This window comes from Lissotriton vulgaris, chromosome 4_1 (genome assembly GCF_964263255.1).
Source record: "Lissotriton vulgaris chromosome 4_1, aLisVul1.2, whole genome shotgun sequence".
NCBI lineage: Eukaryota > Metazoa > Chordata > Amphibia > Caudata > Salamandridae > Lissotriton > Lissotriton vulgaris.
The window spans coordinates 1,865,604,648-1,865,624,746 of record NC_141691.1 but is presented as its reverse complement, the minus strand read 5'-3'; the positions used below and the strand labels follow the sequence as shown (position 1 = coordinate 1,865,624,746).

At 44.4% G+C, this 20,099-nt stretch overlaps 1 protein-coding gene across 8 annotated transcripts in view; it reads left to right on the top strand.

Moving 5' to 3' along the window:
- Positions 1-20,099, top strand: part of ZHX1 (zinc fingers and homeoboxes 1) — a 194,320-nt gene that overhangs the window by 57,644 nt on the left and 116,577 nt on the right. For 2 of the 8 annotated variants that reach the window (XM_086966176.1, XM_086966180.1), the window contains exon 2: positions 19,099-19,257. The gene's annotated coding sequence lies outside the window, so the exon portion shown is untranslated. Of the gene's footprint in view, positions 1-19,098; positions 19,292-20,099 lie in introns of all 8 variants that reach the window. The other 6 variants (XM_086966177.1, XM_086966183.1, XM_086966178.1 and 3 more) reach the window with 3 other exon arrangements.

Genomic DNA, 20,099 nt, shown 5'->3' with positions numbered 1-20,099 from the left:
ATTCCCAGAGCTAGCAATTGATCTGCAGCTTAAAATGATATTTTATTGTGTATAGACCATGCATCAAATCATATGGTAAAACTTAACGAATGAACAATTAGAAGGGAGGAAACCCATGTATTTTTTTAGTGTGCCATAGATACTCAGTTTAAAAATAGTGGTTATTTGTAAAACTCAGAATTACTCATAATCTCATGATGCAGACGACACTTTGCAAAATGTTTTCTTTCTTGCACTCTGGCTGACTTTTGGAATCCAAAAATGGAGAGAAAATCAAAAGTTACTAATGTTCTACTATTCTGTATTACCATGCTTCTCCTGATTGAAAACACTGACCCACTTATATGACTGAGCCTATTGCCCTTGAAAGGGAAGGGCCCAAAGGCAAAGTGGAGACAGCAAAATGTTTGTCCTGCAAACTGACCCATTGAGTACAGGCCAAAATTGTTGCAGCCAGCTTCCAACTAAGTAAACCTAACAAACTATCCCTTGTTGTCTTCTTACCGAGAATATTCGGCAACTGTCCACCTTTGGCTAAAATCACACATTTCCTTGTGGGAATTTTCCACAAGCATTGAGAATTCACAAAAATCATACCACCCAGCATTCTCACACTTTTGGACCGAGAGACTGTTGGGGCTTTAGTGGTAGGGCTACTGCTTGACGTCAGGCCGAACGGTCCTCTACACCTTTTTGTTTTTTTCCCCTTGGCATGCAAGTGCCTGTACAGGGGTCCCATTGGAGGTAAATCTTCTACTATTACCCTCTGGGATTGTGGCAGAAAGACTGTTCGGTCTCTAGAGATGCAGGTCCGTCTCCCACTGCATTCTTTTTTTATGATATATTTTATTTTTTTGAGTGTAGATGGGGTTCTGCTACTCCTCAGGTGGGTGGGGGAAAGGGTCATGGCCCGTACAACTATCATCTAAACTTAAGCCATATATTTCCTTCAGCGATCTCCACAGCAACAACCAGGCCCTTCACACAGATCTTAAAGCCAATCCTCATGATATGGTTTTCCTTTTTTATTACAAACTTTGAAGGCATGGCATTCCCTACTCTTGTTATGAGACTGACCTCCACATACACTAATTCCCAGGAAAATGCAGAAAACTAGCTTGTTTGACTGGATATGTTTTGTAGGGTCGGTGCAAAGAGACCCTGACTTATGCTCTAAAGAAATGTCAGTTATTCTGTTTAACTGTTATCACCTTGAGGCTACCACTTTAAACAGGGAGGCAGGCACCCCTAAGAAAGACTTTCGAAGCCCTCCACACCATATTTTTCTTTTGTACTGAGCCTTTATTCTATCTTAGACACATGCTGTATATTTGAATATATCAAACTTAAGACGGCACTGTTGTCCAATGACTAGGCTAGTTTACGAAACCTGTACTATGTTTTCATCTGTTTCTTGCATGTCTTTAAAGGGGAGTAAGCGTACTGTAATAGTTGTCAGTGTCTCCATTTTTTTTTTTTTTGTAAATATCTTTTTATTGCAGCTATGATGGATAAATACACAGTACAATTTATGCCATTCCCCTTGATGCTCAGTGTGAGTTCCGCTCCCACTCCCCGGTATCACACAGCCATTCAGCTCGCACCCCGGAGGTCGAGCGGCAGAGTCGTAGGTACCTAGGAAACTGCGTTAGAACATTCTGTGCATGGCTACAGCCAACAAGTGGATGGGAAACGGCAACGCTGCTTTTCGGACCTAACACTCCCTCTCCTCTGTCCCAAGTCCAGTGGAGGCCAAGAGTTCCTGTGCAACTCCCTTGAACATATCCCCCTCCCCTTCCCCTAAACCCCCTCAACTTTTCCTACCCCGCCATCCCCGTCCAGGATTCCCCCCCCCAACTTTCCCTGCCCCCTACCCAGCCCCCCCACCCCCCCAGGCGTGCCAGAGTATCACCTAATTGAACTCTCAACCTTGTCACCAAGATCAGACCCGAAGCATGGTACCAGGATCCGTCTGCAATCATCCGTAAAACTGTCAGTGTCTCCATGACCCTGATCAAGAAACAGTTGATTTGAATGCAGTTCTAGATCTCGGCAAGTGATCACCTTTAATCCATATCCCAGTTGCAATAGAGTGTGCAACACCTCATTTGTTTCAATTTCGCAGTTAACTGATGTCCAGATCATTTTGGCGGTCCTTGTCAAGAGGTGATCTGCCAGGAACTGTCCCAACTGGAACTGAAAAATGTCTGATCTTGTATTTCAGGTAATGGTTTACAATGGGTGTGATCTTTTGAAATGTGGTGGCCACAGCAGGGCTCCCGGAGATCATGGCGTGGTATATTTCGTCCTGCTCTCTCTGCTTTTAGTACAGCATTTTGCTGTCACAATCACTATAGGTCAGGATCACCAAGTCTCCTTTCTTGTAATATGGCTGCCAGTAGTTCGATGAGATCTGTGTGATTGGCTTTTATGATTCTCTCTTGGGCCATATCCACCAACACACTTTGCACAGCATACTCTTGCTTCGTTGCTAAATAATACAGTTCCACATTGTGTGAACCTAAGCTTCCCATCCATAAGAAATAGTAGCTTTTTGTGGACCCTTGACACCGTACACCAAGTTGGATTATGAGAAATTCAGTTCCCTGAAGAAATGTATCCTCGGTATTGCAGGTATTTACTGGAAGTGACTGTAGGGAAGTTCCTTACTGCTGCCACTGCAGATAGTTATCCTTGTTCATTTAAAAAAGGAGGTGGGCTGCCCAAGGACGCTGCGCTGCCCTGACAAACCTGCTGCCATATCTGTGCTCAAGGCCCGGGTTGAGGACTTCAGCCCCCAGGGTGCACCAGGCCACCTCCAGCTGCTGCGAGTGAGGGGGAGGCGTGACCATCGCGCTTAAAGCACTGCCTCTCCACCCACATCGCGGGATGAAGCACAGACGAAGCCCGGACCAAGGGCGGGCCCGTCTGAGACCGGCAGAGACTGGACTGGGCCACCCCCCTAAAATCCAAGTTGCAAGTATATACCAGTAGTGTTATTTATTGTGTGTTTATATACTGAACTTAATTTAACATGAACAGGCGGAAGATGGGTTCTGAGGTTATGGTACTTAAGATGCGTTCCTCTCCAGGGCGGAATCTGCCCTGATTCATGAAATACAGCTTACTGAACGCAGATTATCGTTGGAGCCATTGCAACCTTTGGATAGTCTAGTGTCCTCAACCCCCGCTGAGAGTACCGTTAGTAACAATGCTGCTCCATTGAGTAGCTCGATTACATCGCCCTCATTGTTGTTAATGAACCCAAAAAACATTGATACGGGTAACTTATCACCAGTCTCAGTCCCCAGCATTCCCATGGTTAATACAAGAAGTCACAAAACAAGACAGCATCAATGTGGGGTACCACCTTAAAAAAAAGGAAATTGCTGGCCCCCCCAAACTCACACAACTCGCATCAGAACCCATTATACGGAAGGAAGGTGATAACAGGTGTGAAGACTGTATTAATGAAAAAACAGCCTCCACAAATCTATGTATGACTCCTAATACTGCTGCTGTAACAGATCCCACAACCTGTATGTTTGAGGATGATTTCCTCACTCCGATAGGTAATACACTTGCGGCCTTGATCAATCCACTATTGGATAAATTGACCCAGATAGAGGGTAGGCTGACAAAAATAGAGCAGACTATATCTAGTGTTAGGAAGACCAACACCAATACCAACGAGGGACAAGGAGAAGGATTGGTCACCCAGAATGAGAACCAACCATGCACTTGTGTTCGTACTGACACCCTGCCATGCCCCAACCACAGTGTTAACCAGGACTAATCAACCCCTGAATTATATCCATAGCTGTACCAATTCCTCTTGCCCTTGTTCCGTTGTGGATAGGTGTTCCAGGATGTCTCATAGTAGGAGTACTAGCATCACCCCACATAATTACAACACATTGCATCTGCCCCCAGATGCAACACCTTACACTGTGGTTCTGGTCAATGTTCCAGTTACCCAGCCCGCGGTACAGGAACACTGGTCTTCACTGAGGATTTGGGGCACTACATCTTCTGACAGCTAGGACTGGTATTAAGCATGAGCTTTTTCCTAATTTTAAAATGGTTCGCAGGATACCATGGATTGGTAGTTCACACAAATCTCTACCAGGGGACTATGTGGTGTTAAGTTTTGGTTCCCTAGGGCTCGTTCAACACATTTTGGACATGGCTGGCAATCTTCAAATCAAGGATACGGGTATTAACATCTTCCCTCCGGGCTTTTTCTATCAACCAACTATAAACAGAAGGGGAATAAATGGGGGGCTGGTGCGACAAGCGCATGAAATACCAAGCTATCCAATCCCCACATCTAACCACTATGGGGTGTTGAACTCTTTGGAAGACATAGGCTGACTTGGGCGTGGCATTGATCCATCAATTCAAGGTACAAAGAATTCCATGGGTATCCAAAAGAACGGGATTGCATCCCACTTTGTTTCCACCAAAATACCAACTCTAAACGGGAACAACAGACATATAGAGGTAGGACATGTGGGCGCTATTTCAGGCAGGATGGGAAAGGGAGTTGATGGGGTGAACTTGAGTAATGTAGTAGAAGAGGTCTGCTCCAACTCCTTGCCCTGTGTTAAGCCCCATGTAGTGGGTTTTTGAGTCAAATGATGGAAGTATTCAAGGGGCTATATAGATGACCCTGTCTCCCCCAACCGCCCTGATGTATTTAGAACACCAATACCAGGGTATCGTCAATCCAATCTTTCACTGGTAAGCTGGAATATTGCTGGTAAACAAACTCCTCTGAATGGTCAACATTCATTGATAAACATGATATCTGGGCTTTTCAATAAACCTGGGCGTTTGATCAAATTTGTCATCCAGGCTTCCTAAATTTCTTTAAGCCTGCAATGAAGGGACAAAGGGGTAGACCAAAGGGGGACTAGTTATTTGGGTTAAACAGATTGCGGGATACACAGCAGAGGAAATTAAGATAGATAGTGGGGACCTCTTGGCTATAAGACCTCGGATGGGTAAGGTTTTGAACATACTGTTCATTAATGTATATGTAAGAAGGACCCCTGGAGGTAAAGAATAGAGTATAGTCACGATACTGGATTGGGTTTTGGATAGGTATAGGGGACACAGTAGCCTGATTATTGTCTGGGACTTTAACTGCACCTTTGAGCCCCTAGACTGTGAAGATGGTAATCTTCGTAGCGAGGAGGATGCACAATGGGACATTCCTTCCCTTTTTTTTTTATTTGCAGAGTTTTATATAGCCCGAGCTAGACCCAAACCGAATCCGGTATCAGAGCGCTTTACATATCACCAGTTACGTTACATGAGGACACACATTCATTTTAGGCACGGGGAGATTAAGTGATTTGCCCAGAATCACAGGAGGTTTTGGCGTCGTTACCGAGACTCGAACCCAGATCCCCAGAACTCCAGCTGAAAGGGCTGTGCTTAGAACGGGGCATAAGGGCAGTGAACGGGAGTTCACGGTCCGATAGGCGGAGTATACACTTCTTTAATAATGGCACGAAAAGTAGTAGGATTGACTATATCTTCCTTAGTTTGGAACTATGGTCGTCTTTACAGGACATGGTAGTTTTTTAATCGGCTTGAATGACCATAACCAGTTAGTATTGACCATGCAGGTCCCAGGCCTATCCAATGATGAATGCCAGGAAACAGCAAAGTTTGTAGTAGAAGTGGAGTCCTCCAACGATCCCAGGAGAGTCAAATGGGTCAGTGTGGCAACCAACTAAGGGCACCTAAGACAGATGGAGGCACTAGTTGAGTGTTCCCTGGTAACTATCCAAAACTGTGACACTCAAGAGGAAATACATTCAATTGTTTTGCAGGTTTACATTGACTTGTTTTCAAAACTTAAACCTTTTTTTGTAAAGAAGTTAAAAAAACTGGAAAGGAAGTTTAGCCCAAAGGCAGCTCCCTGGTACACTAAATTATGTATAGAGGCTTATAGGAGATTACCTAGAGCAATTAGACTAAGGAATAAGGAAGATATTAGATTGGAAAGGGCTGGCTATAAGCAAGCTTTGTTACGAGCTAAACAGGAATGGGACGAACACCACTGGCAAAATCTGCTCAGTGCAAGCCAAGAAAAAACACATGGCTAATTTTTGGTATCTTGTTAAATGGGGTAATGGTATATCAAAACCACTCCCCATCAATCACGTTGCACCTGAAGTGTGGACCTCTCACTTTGAGACCCAGTTTGCTGTCAGTATTGATTATATAGCCCAATTTCCTAAGCCCAATCCAACTACCACCCTGCATTTTTTATACAAGAGGTCCAAAAAGCCCTCAAGCAAATTCCAAAATGTAAGGCGACTGGACTGCATTCCAGCGGACCTGTTCATGTATAATAGTGATAAGTGGGTGAGTTATATTCAGACTCTTGGCAATGCTATAGCAAGTGGAGCCCCCACCCCAGAGACGTGGTCAGGAGCAGAGATCATCCCGATTGTTAAGAAAGGGGATCAATTGAAACCTGGCAATTATAGGCCTATAAGCCTTTTTGATTGTATCTAAAAGATCTTTGCTAAGCTTGTCTTAAGCAGACTCCGGGACATGGATGGATGAAACAGGCATTTTATCATCCATGCAGGCTGGGTTTCGGCCACCATCAGGCACCATTGACCAGGTTCTCAGGTTTGCGATCATCTACTGGAGGGTGGTAACCCTAGGGGGTGGCTTGCTATTTGCTGCCTTTATTGACTTAAAATCGGCTTTCGATTTGGTGCCCCGAGATAAAATGTAGAGCACCTGCCATGATATGGGGATGCTGCCTGAATTGTTGTCTGTTTTAATTACTTTGCATCATTCAAACTTTGCCCATGTACGCTGGGGTGCGAATGGGGAAGTTACGAACACGTTTCCCATCAGCAAGGGGGTACGTCAGGGGTGTGTGCTTGCCCCAACCCTGTTTTCCCTTTTTATTAACAGGGTCGTGGAATACTATTCAAACCGCCCAACAGATGCTCCATCTCTAGCTGGCCAGAAAATACCATTGTTAATGTTTGCGAATGATACTTTAATATTATCCAAGACCTAGAGAGGGCTGCAGCTAGCCCCCACCAGGTTTGAGGAGTTTTGCCGCGACCATGACCTTGAGGTTAACGTGGAGAAGACAAAGTTTATGGTTCTCCACAACCGAAAGGCCATTAAAGGGAGGGTCTTTATGAATAAAGTCCAGCTAGAGCAAACTGATGTTTTTACATATTTAGGAGTAACCCTTGAAAGTAAATTAAAATGGAAACCCCAGATTAACAAATTGGCTCTTAAACATGCCCAAGGAGCAGAGACTGTCCCATACAAAACCAGTGGCTCCTGTGCTGAAGATTTACAATTCTAAAATAAGTTCCTCAGTACCATATGGGGCGGAACTATGGGCTTTTCAGATTTAACACCCCTAATTGTAGCCCAGAACAAGTTTGTGAGAACACTACTTTCCGTTCCTCCGTTGCCCCCCCACCCCCGTTGCCTCTCTACCTTGATTTGGGTTGTAACCAGATAGGAAAATTCTCGCTTTAGACCTGTGGCACTATGGAGAAGATTATGGGCTACTCCTGACCTGTCTCTGTATGTCCAGGCACTGCTCGAACTCAGACAGGCGGATATCTCCTGCAAGATCCCCTGGTTGAGAAGGATTAAAAGCACCTTGAGTGACACTGGGATGAGTGGTATATGGGAAAATCCTGAAGGCAACCCTTTTCCCTCTAAGAAAGAGTTTGATAGCCTATTAGAACATGGTTAGGATGAAATGTTTTTCATCCACCATGAGTCCAACCTCGACGAGGGATTTCCTGGAGAGGAAGCACGAGTACCATTACGAACCCTATTGGGATAATATAACTGTATCACTCAACAGAAACTGTATCATCAATACAGAGTGGGCTCACTTCCAATTAAGACTTTTACCTGCAAATGGCATCCTCTGAATGATGATAAATGTAATACATGTCTGTTGCAGAGGGAAACTATAGCACACATATTTGTCTGTCCAGTCTACAAAGCCCCTCGTAACAGATGGCTCAATCTCTGTACCAGGGAGGACATAGAGGCATTAATGATTTTAAAGACAGACACTAGTGAGCCCATAGTAACTGCCCTAGCGAAATTCTTGGTCTGGATGTGGGCCATTCTTAGCAAAATTGTCAAGGCTCGAAATGTAGCTAACATTTAAAGGGTCCATTCCCTCATAATCAGGCCATCGTAGTTATATTCAAATATGTCTATATCCAGGATGATATTAAAAATGTCCTTATGTAATTGATTTTACACATTTTCATCTTTTTAAATGAAAATATGAATGTATAGCAGGATGAATTGATTAATGGTTTTATGTGAATTATTTATACTGGTTTCATTAATCTTAAAATATTTGTATTATCAAGCTGCTATAAATCTTAGCTTATGGTGGAAATTAACGGCCCACAATATGAATTTATTGATGCACTGTTGTCTTCCGCCGGCAGGCAACTTGTTACAAACACCCATTATTTAATTGAAGCCTTGGATTATTTTGAGACACTAGGGATTTCCGCTTTGGTTTTGTTATTAGATGCAGGAAAAGCTTTTGATATTGTGGTATGGGAGACACTGTTTATTATTTTGGAGCACTTTGGTATCTCGGGCAACATTATAAATCTAATTCGAAACCTTTATTTCGAGGCCAAAGCGAATGCCATTATAAATACGGCATTGGTTGGGTCTGTTTTAGTCAAAAGCGGTACGAGGCAGGGTTGTCCACTCTCGCCAGTCCTCTTTGCTTTTTTTATCGAACCGCTCGCGGTCGCATTGAGGAACTGTGCGGAAGTCCTAATACACAGACGATATCATGCTTATGATCAAGCCTGAATTACGATCCCAAGCTAAAGTATTCCAGATTTTTGAGGATTTTGAAGCTCTGCGGGGGTATCGCATAGATAAAAAGCAAACAGAAATTTAGATTTGTGGCAAAAATCCGAAATTGCATCCCGATTTGCGTAGTTGTATTAATACTAAGCCTAAGAGATATCTCAGAGTCTTTTTCTCAGCATCAGTTAAAGATCTGTATGGTCTAAACTTTGACCCCTCTCGGTGGAATGCACTGCCATTGACAATTTTGGGCCGGGTGGCCTTGATAAAAATGTCTGTTCTTCCTCTATTTAATTTTCTGTTTTCTACTCTTTCATGCTTGTTACCGGGGTCTTTCTTTACCAGGGTAGAATCTATGTTTTCGTTTTTTATTTGGGCCAAGAAGACACCCCGTATTGCAATAAGTACTTTAAATGAGGAGCTGGATCATGGAGGGCTCGCTCTACCAAATCTTAGAGATTATTACAACGAATATTTCGCGCAGTTCCTATCAAGATTTAAAGGCCAAACTACTGGCAGAAATCTATACTAAACTTTTTTTAAATCTAATGTGCACAGAAATACAGATACCACCACCTCTGCAGGTTCTTAAATCTCCTAAATTAGTTGGTTATAAGTCATTATTATGGTTTCTCAAAAGATGCTGTACCTTTTTTAAAAGATACTCGCTTCCCCCGATTAATGTAACAACTTTATTGGCTAGTATTTTTCCGTTAATGGGAATAGAACAAGGTTTAGAATTAGCGGAAAATTGGCCGGGGTAGGATTTCTTAAAGTTACTGATTTTTTTTTAAGAAACGGAGTTTGGATAACCCCGATGGAAATGTTGCATTTAATCCATAGGAATGTTACGTTAGGGGCTTATAATATGCTTTTATAAATTTTTGGTGCAACTGGACATTATACAGCTAAGTCAATCAAGCCAATTAGTCATTGATCTCCTAGCTAGCGAGATGGATAGATAACCTGGGGCTTGGAAGCGATGCTTAGCACAGAGTAGGAGGAGGATTAAAGTTAAAAAGCGATCAAAAAATGGCAAGAGCAGGAAAATCATGTATTGTCGTTAAATACACGGACAACTAAAACAAAAAAGATGCACTGTTGTCTTTACTGATTTGATAATCGAAATAAAGGCTAAATAAACGACACAACTGTAGGACCAGGAATTCGGCCCCTCGCGGCGGGATGCCTGGCTTTCACCTTGTGGATAGCCTGCCGGGGTTATCTCACAGGGGAATACCAGGACGGGTTCCCTAAGCAAGCGCCGGGAAACCCTTTGTGGGTAGCTGTGCGCTATATAAGCTCAAATACATTTACATTTACATCACCAGGAGGAGGAACCACACCAAAATGTGAAGGAACCTCACTAAGCTCCCAATGCCCTAGTTGCCTCCAACGAGACTATCATCTCTTTCATATATCGAATTTCGAACATATTTTAAGGTGTGTAACACTGTTATTTTTGAGCTGGGAATACTTTTATATCTGAAAGCTAAAGAAAGCCCTACGCTATGTGAAAACAGTGCAATCGTTCAAGTGGAATAGATCAGTATCTTGCTAGAAGGGTAATCGGATATATTTCTTGGAATGAGTGGGAAGACCACACGTTTGTTTGTAAATATTGGTGCTATGTTAGACCCTGGAGTAGAGACCACTATGGATACATCCAGCCCGGAGGTAGTCCTCCCCCCCCCCCCCCCCCCCCCCGACGCCCCCCCCCCCCTCCTCCCCTCATTCCAGCACAACCGCCCAGAACACTCTAGTTAACGGTCGTAGAAGGTTTACAGCAAAGTTACCCCTTTGTTAATTGGTTGTGTATTACTTTATGTAGATTATTACTTGTGAGATTCTGTCTGTACTTGACCCATAAGGCTCTCCGTTATATTGTGTTGCATGTTCTTTGAGGCGGGTTATGTATGGTCCCTGGCGTTGACTGTGAATGTGAAAAAATGCAAAAATGTTTAAAACGATTTTCCCCACAGCATTTCATAGTCACCAGAACATATTCATAGGAAGGGATGTAGAACATTCTGTAAAATATATTGCAGTGTGTGCAGCATACCTATTGTGAAATCTAGATTGTTACACTGCATGCAAAATGCGCAGCATCAGCAATTTCTAAATAGCAATTAAAAAAAATGCAAGTTACCTCTCAAGTCACATCTAATCTGAACATATCTAATACCATAGCATCATCACGTTTATAATTTCCACGAAGCCTGCATTGAAAACATAGCAACCAGATATATTTTTTATAATGGCATTATGTACACTTATGACGCTGACAACTGTTAAGAATTTTCAAATTTTGGGAGACACCATGTAACATTGGTAAACATTTGGATGGGAGTAGTCCATAATTGTTATTTCTTGAAGTGGTACCCAGACACTGCTGAATAATGTGCATTGCTCAAAGGAATTCTAACTCGAACTGGTAATATTGCAAGGTAGCAAAACAAAGAAATATAGGAAGTTGTAAGTCGACTTATCGAGTCTTTTCTTTATCGAAAGCACCACATTAGGATTTGGTAGCAGTAGCTCGTTTCATTGGCTTTTTCACTAATTTTTTGGCTAGGCATTATATTGTGCTCATTATAGTAAATATATGTTATCTCGATGTAGGGTTTTTAGTAGACGGGAAGCTTGGGGCTTGGGCTGATATGCGTAATGTATGAGATGAAGAGAGTAAGCACGGTGCTGCCAGGTCAGGGGAAATATCCTGTAACACGAGTGGATGTGTGGGTTGTGAAACCCACCCCAGTCAGTGCTTAATTTGTAAAATATTAGGTGCAGATGCTCAAAATATTTTTAGGAGGCGACACCCACTTCCTTTGCTCCACCTACTTCCTCCACTGACTGACTAAGTACAACAGTTTCCCAACTATGCAAAAGTAACAGCAGAGTGCCAGACATCACTGACTCACTCTTTCAGAGCTGGCATTAGCAAAGGTGGTGCCGAGTGCAAAAAACCTTTTTGGTGCATCCTTCCCACCCCTCCAATGACCACCTTCTCCATGGATTCCCTTACTACCACTCTCCAACTGTGCCCCTTATCTCTGCATAGTTCCTCTCTCACAAACATTTCATTTGTTTTTATAGTGCTGCTCATACCGTTGCAGGGTGTCAGAGCACTTTATACCACAGACACATTGAGCAGAAACAATGAATTACCCTAGGAAGTGTTAAATAAATAATGAGGATTACAAGGTGTAGGACTTGGGTACTCACAAACTTTCTCTCCGGGGCCAAATTTACAGTGTGGTTTGTGTCTGAGGGCTGCACCGGTGGGGGAGGGGGCGGGGTTAGAGCAACAAAAAAAACTGTGACCATGAGGTTGATCACAGGTCCCTGCAGCGGACGCCTTCGTCCACTGAGCCACCAGACCCGGCATCCACACATCTCTCTCTATCTCTCTCTATCTCTCTCTAGTGCTTTCTAGCTCTCTTTAGCTCTCTCTAGCTCTCTCTCTCCCTCCCTGTCTTCCTCTGCCTCACTCACTCTGACTGTCTCTTGCCCTCCCTCCCTCTGTCTCCCTCCCTCTCCCTCGCTCTGTCTCCCTCTCCCTCGCTCTGTCTCCCTCTCCCTCGCTCTGTCTCCCTCTCCCTCGCTCTGTCTCCCTCTCCCTCTCTCTCCCTCCCTCTCTCTCCCTCCCTCTCTGTCTCCCTCTCCCTCTGTCTCCCTCTCCCTCTGTCTGCCTCTCCCTCTGTCTGCCTCTCCCTCTGTCTGCCTCTCCCTCTGTCTGCCTCTCCCTCTGTCTGCCTCTCCCTCTGTCTGCCTCTCCCTCTGTCTGCCTCTCCCTCTGTCTGCCTCTCCCTCTGTCTGCCTCTCCCTCTGTCTGCCTCTCCCTCTGTCTCCCTCTCCCTCTGTCTCCCTCTCCCTCTCCCTCTGTCTCCCTCTCCCTCTGTCTCCCTCTCCCTCTCCCTCTGTCTCCCTCTCCCTCTGTCTCCCTCTCCCTCTGTCTCCCTCTCCCTCTGTCTCCCTCTCCCTCTGTCTCCCTCTCCCTCTGTCTCCCTCTCCCTCTGTCTCCCTCTCCCTCTGTCTCCCTCTCCCTCTGTCTCCCTCTCCCTCTCTCTCCCTCTCCCTCTCTCTCCCTCTCCCTCTCTCTCCCTCTCCCTCTCCCTCTCTCTCCCTCTCCCTCTCCCTCTCCCTCTGTCTCCCTCTCCCTCTCTCTCCCTCTCCCTCTCCCTCTCCCTCTCTCTCCCTCTCTCTCCCTCTCCCTCTCCCTCTGTCTCCCTCTCCCTCCCTCTGTCTCCCTCTCCCTCTGTCTCCCTCTCCCTCTGTCTCCCTCTCCCTCTGTCTCTCTCCCTCTGTCTCTCTCCCTCTGTCTCTCTCCCTCTCCTTTCCTTCCCTCCCTCTCCTTCCCTTCCCTCCCTTTCCTTCCCTCCCTCCCTTTCCTTCCCTCCCTCCCTTTCCTTCCTTCCCTCCCTCACCTTCCTTCCCTCCCTCTCTTTCCCTCCCTCTCATTCCCTCCCTCTCCTTCCCTCCCTCTCCCTCTGCCTCCCTCCCTCTGCCTCTACCTCCCTCCCATTTTCTCCCTCTTCATCTCACCCTGCCTGTGTGTCAGCCCGGGTTGTGACTGCTTCCCGGGCACAGACAGCCCTGAGCACTTCACAGGTCTTGAAAAATACCATTTGTATGTTAATGAGGCTTTATTGTATTTCACCTCTTCTTAGGCCCCTGCAGCTCCACTTTGACCATCACTAAAATCACCCGGCGGCCGGCCCCCACAGAGCAGCAGAGTCTCTTAGACTCTTGCTGCTGCAACCAGCAGGGTTTGCAGACCCTATTCTTTTTTTTTTTTAATACACGGGTATGATGACTGCAAGCGGGCCGTACTATGAGTACATGTGGTGTAGGATCACGTCATCCATACTGGTAGGCAGTATATTGTAAAAGTGCTCTGGAAAAGCATCAGGATTTAAAATCTGCCACAGTACTTGTGGTTTTCTTTACTGATAAGAATGCATTTCTACCCAAACTAACAACAGTCTTTAGGCCAGTGTGTGGATTACGATTGTAATTTATGAATTGCATGTAACCAAAGAGTTTCTGTTAAACAAGCAATTGCAATGCAATAGGTCTCGTAGTTACACAAGTTAAAGCTATTGGCATTGTAAATGACCATGCCTTTTATTTAGGTTTTTAAAACAAAACCAAATCTAAAAGGCATTGTTATTTGCAATTTCAATAGCTTAAACTCACGAAAATGCGAGACCTATTGCATTTCAAATACTTGTTAGAATTTAAGACTGCCAGAGCGCCCCAGGCGTCAGCTCCATCTATATAGATCATGAGCCCATCGAATAAGTTTCCAAAATCCCAGACCAGTATCTTTATAGGAAAAGCATGCTGCAAGCAGTTAGACACGTACTCTAAGGTAAACAACTTGAACATGAGCTTCCCAATAACAGTAGCATAAAAGTCGCTAAAACCATTTATATCAGCCCACACGGTCTGTCCATCCACAAAAATTCCAGGACCCCACTTAATGTTGAGGTAAAAGAAATTCAAAGCCACTACCCACAACGATAAACCAAGACCCCACAGTGCTAACTTGCCATAGCCCTCTTACCTGGAAGCAGAACGAGTGTTTCTCCCTCTTGGTGTCCAAGCTAAAGTATCCTTCCACCGCTACAAATATACGGGGCTCCGCCGCCAACTCATTAGCGGCATCCAATCCGTGACAACCATTCCAGGAAATAAAAACACTACCATCTGGGTATCAAAAAAACGGGGGAAAGAACGGCCGCCATTTCGAAGAGGAATAGACTGCCCATAAGTCAATCCATATGTAGACACTCACCTGTGTAATAGATTACATTAAAACCGAATCCGGTTATACAACGATATGTGAATAGGTAAAGCGATCAACATTTTGCGAAAATCAGGCGGCGGGCCATTAATAACAGCGTTTACCATTGGAACAGAAAAAGGGGGATGGCCGCCATATATAAGAGGTCTGACTATACCAAAAAAGAGCACACTTCTAAGTATATATCGAAAAACGGGGAAAGAAACAGCTGCCATATCTCGAAAGTATAATCTGTCCCAAATGCAGTCAATACAAGGGCACTCCATCATTTAAGGGATAGAGTTCACACGTGATAATGTAATGTAACAATTGCACATGTATGCATTATTAAGTCGATCCATAATTTTTGAAACTCAGGCGCCGGTCCCTAAAATACAGCGTATGCCCGTGGAATGGAAAAATCGAGGGCCGCCATTTCTATGTGAATTATTCCAACCAAAAATCTAGTACTATGGCGTTCTGTTTTAATGTTCAACAAATGGCAATACAAAAGTGAAATGCACATGTTGCCCAATTGTCCCAAAATCAGTCCATTATTAATTCAAGAGCTTGGTTGAGGTCCGAGTACTTCGCAGCGTTATTCCGTATACTTACTCACCCAACCGTGCAGTGAGGGTGAGGCAGTGAAATGTGATCAGCAAGTACAAACAAGCGCTCGCCATTTCGTAGACTTTTCTGTTTTTCTGCCATCCCACTTGGACGGCCTTGCCTGCTTTCCTTCTGAAGTAAAAGGTTTCTTATCTTTATGGGGCCATGTGTTTGGCCCCATAAAGATAAGAAACCTTTTTCAGCAGATGGAAGGCAGGCGAGGCCGTCTAAGTGGGATGGCAGAAAAACAGAAAAGTCTACGAAATGGCGAGACTGCAGACAAAGAGAAAAGTATACGTCATCAAAACCGCTTTCCCAATGGCTGGCCACCGTTTAGCATAAACGATGACACCGGCCAATGGGTAAGAGGGGTGGGGGCTTAAAGCCCGATACTGAAGCTCCCCTTAAAACATAAAATCTCGCCAGCGAGAGTGCGCATGTGCGCAGCCCATGCAAGCGAGACATAAAAAGTTCTAACCCACTGAAGTATTCACATTAAATACGATTTTGTGATATGCAAAATACACATTCTTTGAAGCATACATGTTAGCCCCCTGTGCTACTGGTGAGTTCAAACTTGCACTAAACAAAACTCTGATCCTTCTGCAGCAGGAACACCATGTTATCTTTGACTCACCAAGGAGTCACTGACGGTGGTGGGTAAATGCCTGCTGCCTCGATGGTCGATGTAGCTGTAGTTTGTGGAGTCATTGACCGTGACTGGCATAGCCCCCCAGCAACCCTTCAAGAGAAGGGCAGGGCAGCACATGTCAAGAAGGTCACGGATGTTCCTTACTTGAATTTCTCCGGGGTCAATAGCAATTCCTTGTGGCTCTGGCTGGCTGCACTAGGAATCTGTAATGAAAAATCCTGCTAAGATCAACAGTAGTGGGCGCCTGATGTGTAGCAAAACAGAAAGCAGCAACACATCTACGTGAGCTGGGCCTGGCCTGCGCAGAGCAGATTCTGTCTCCACCTCTGTGAGAATGCACCGGATCCACTTGTCCTAGAGGCTGCTGTCGGTCCGCAACAAGGCAGATTTTCTCTTATATATCCGGTGCCAGCCATTTCAAAAACAATGTGTCAAAGACACTCTTCAAATCCCCTGAAGCGGCCATCACCTTCCCATGTGATCTCTGAGGCAGCTAAATCAAGTTTATGGATGCACAGAAGCGCTTTTCTTATTTAATTGTGTCCAGGCCGCAGGTCTTCATTGCGCATGCAATTTGGCTAGATGTAAGTGCGTGACTAATACATTTTAGTGTGGCGATGCGGATTCTGGCACTAAAATACATTAGTTGATCCCTAATGGTTGTTACTTGGCAGGGCTGCCCAATGCTCAGTGAGGGGGAAAATACAATAACCCCGGCCCTATAAAATAAGTGCCGGTGCTGAGCACCGGAAAGCATCGGCACAAATTAAGCACTGACCCCAGTAAATGAGAACAAAGTCCTGGGAACACGTAATGAGGATAAAACACTGGTAGAAATGTTGAGTATTTATTTTTAAGTGGTTGATACCAGTGGATTAGTTAGAAAGTTTTAATGATACAACAACAAAGAAATGACCAGCCGACACGTGTTTCTTCACAAAGCGGGAAGTATCCCATGACTCTTCAGGGCTGTGTGGCGGTGAAGGAGGATGGTGTAATCAGAGAGCCGGTGGATAAACCAGTATCAGACCACAGGAGGTAGCCCGTAAACCACAGAGAGACTGGGGCAGTAAATTATATCAAACTACAATGTCTCAACATGGGTACCATTTGAAGAACAAATAAAGTTAGCATAATTAATTTCAATGGATTAAATCTGAATGGGGAGAAACACAGGGAGACATATGCATGTAAAGGTTAGCTAAGCTTGTAATAGAATCTTTTAAAACGTGTGAAAGAACGTTTCTGTCATGGGGAAGTGGCACGCCATTAAATTGGCGGCAGTGTGGCGCGGACATTGGGGAAAAGGGGGCGGACAGACTTACTCCCAGTAAGTCCGTCCGCCCCCTTTTCCCAGCTGTCCGTGCCACACTGCCGCCAATTTAATCACGTGCCACTACCCCAGCACAGAAACGTTCTTTCACACGTTTTGTGACCCTTTATAGCTACCTTTATAGTACTGCAGCGCTATTTTTAATTATCCAGACCCTGCTAGGGCCCTTCCAGGCGCCCCAGTTGTTGTCTCCACTCCCAGCAACGCGATCTTGTATCCATAAGCGGTTTTTAGAGATCAGTCCCTTCCCTCACTGCAGCCATAAGTGACTTTAATCATAAGCACATTCTTTCCCTCAACCTACTTTTCTGCCCCTCTGTGGTCCACACCACCCTGAGATAAGTTTCCTTTCACCCTTAGGTCTGCCTTTAATTTGTATGTAACCAGTCCTGATGGTGGCCTAGACTCCCGTAGGCCAAAACGCTGTCGACTTCAACAGCGTAACTTCTGGCGCCCCTCTTTACGGACATCCTACCCTTTGTCTTCTGTAATTTGTGCATCATGTACTGCTTAGATGTCTTGAATATGTAAACTTTATATACCACTTTGTTCTTAGTCGTGCCCAACACCACCGCTGTATATACCACATCACATTCCACTTGCACCATCACAAACTTCACGAGCACTTGTGCACAGTACCCTGTTGGTTACATGTTAATGTAACACAGTGCTATCTTACAATGTGCTTGTACATATGATGTTTAATATGTCCAACATGTTTTAATTGATTCCAATACAAGCTAACATTTACATGTATATGTCTCCCTGCTTTTCTCCCCTTTCGGATTTAATACATTGCATTTAATTATGCTAACTTTATTTCTTCTTCAATGGGAACCCATATTGAGACATTGTAGTTTGATATAGGTGGATAAACCAGGGCGGCCAAGGGGTTTGATGAACCCAGCGGTCCAAATCAGGAAAACAAGATTGAATTCTTTAGGCTTCACATCATCCCAGAGTGCCTTCTGAGGGGCGGATCCGTGCGAGCTCTCCCGGATGCAGGAGCTCTCACTGACCCGATATTCGAATCCAGTCTTCGACTGACGTGAGGTGTCCGGCACACCCGCCTCCTGCACCCTCCAGTTACTGGCCTGTCATTACACCTTCTGGCAACCTGCTTTCCTGTGCACACAGCACACCCGCCCGACTGCATCCGTCCCGTAATTGAATTCCAGCAGCATACACTGCTCATTGGTGTCTACTACCCCAGGTTTTTACCACCTTCACTACACGTCACAGAGAGACGTTCTCATACCCTCAGAAGGCACTCTGAATTCTTTGGACTTCACGTCATCCCAATCTTGTTTTTCTGATTTTGACTGCTGGGTTGATCAGCCCCCTTGGCCGCTCTGGTTTATCCACCGGCTCTCTGATTGCACCATCCACCTACACCGCCACACAGCCCTGAAGAGTCACGTGATACTGCCCGCTTTGTGACGAAACACGTGTCGGCTGGTAATTTCTTCGTTGTTGCATCATTAAAACTTTCTAACTAATCCCTTGGTGTCGACCACTTAAATACAAATACGAGACATTTCTACCAGTGTTTTATCCTCATTACGTGTACCCAGGACTTGTTCTCCTATAGTCAATAGATGTTAATCCTGCTCACTACTAGAACTGTTACCACCTTAGTCTGCATACCTTTTATGATGTGAAAGGTTTCCACCGATCCCCAGGCTACGCGCAACATACTTTTTATGCCTTTGTTGAACAGAAATTCGTACTTCAGTCTGAATTTGCTGGTTGCACTACAAAGTAGAAGAATATTAGCTTGTGCTTGTTTGATGTGGAAAAGGCTGCTACTGAGACATGTTCTCTTATTTGCTTTCTTTTTTTTTAACTCAGCAGACCACTCCTACCGCCACAGTCTTCTGGATTACCACCTAATTCTACCACTTCGTTCTTGACCCTGAGGATGCCAGACAAGGAATGGAGGGTTCGAAAAGAGCGGTGCAGAAGCTGCAATTGCAGAGGCAACCCTCTACACTCCTACGTTGAAGAGTGGTAATAAATGAACACACCAAGAAGTGCATTAAATGTAATTGTTTGCCCAGAAAGAAGGCAGAGTCTAATATCGTTGCTAATCCTTGATAGCATTCAAAATTATTTATTTATGGTTGAAATGTCCTGTGCTCGTGGTTTTTGATGAGATGCAAAGGGCAATAAATGCATTACTACCTTGCAGGAATCTTATTGTAGGGTGGAGCACAAAGAAAATGGTGATGGGAAGAAATGCATATTTGTAATAGTATCACTCTATATTTCATCTTTAATGCATAAAAAAACCAGATGATACTGTCTCCAAAAATAAGCTGTAGTCTTCAGATATTTACATTGCATTCGTTTTGCCATATGCAACTTTTCCTGATGGTAAGAAAAGCCATTTATTTATTTATTTTATTTATTCAAAGTTTTATATAGCGAGAACAAGATCTTTGCAGATATCAGAGCGCTTTACAGAAACAAGGGGTAGGGGCAACAAGAGGGTGATTAAACAAACTATTGGGTACAGTATAGTAGTCGGCAGTAAGTGAGTAGCAGAATAGGATAGCAATCATGTAAAAATATAATACCAATAAACAATCAGGTAACCAATAATACAAAAACGGTGCAAAGTCTTTGATCCAACAACAATAGAGTTCAGGTGAACTTGGCCATAGGATGGCTTTTACCTCTTTCTTAAAAAATGCAGTGGAGGAGATAAGCCTGGTTTCAGGAGGGAGTGCATTCCAGATCCTGGGTGCCATTCCTGAGAAGGAGCGTTTGTATGTTGTATTGTACATTCTAGAATGTAAACGGGCCTCCACATAAGTACTGCAAAATCTTCCTGGACTGCTTGAAAAGAG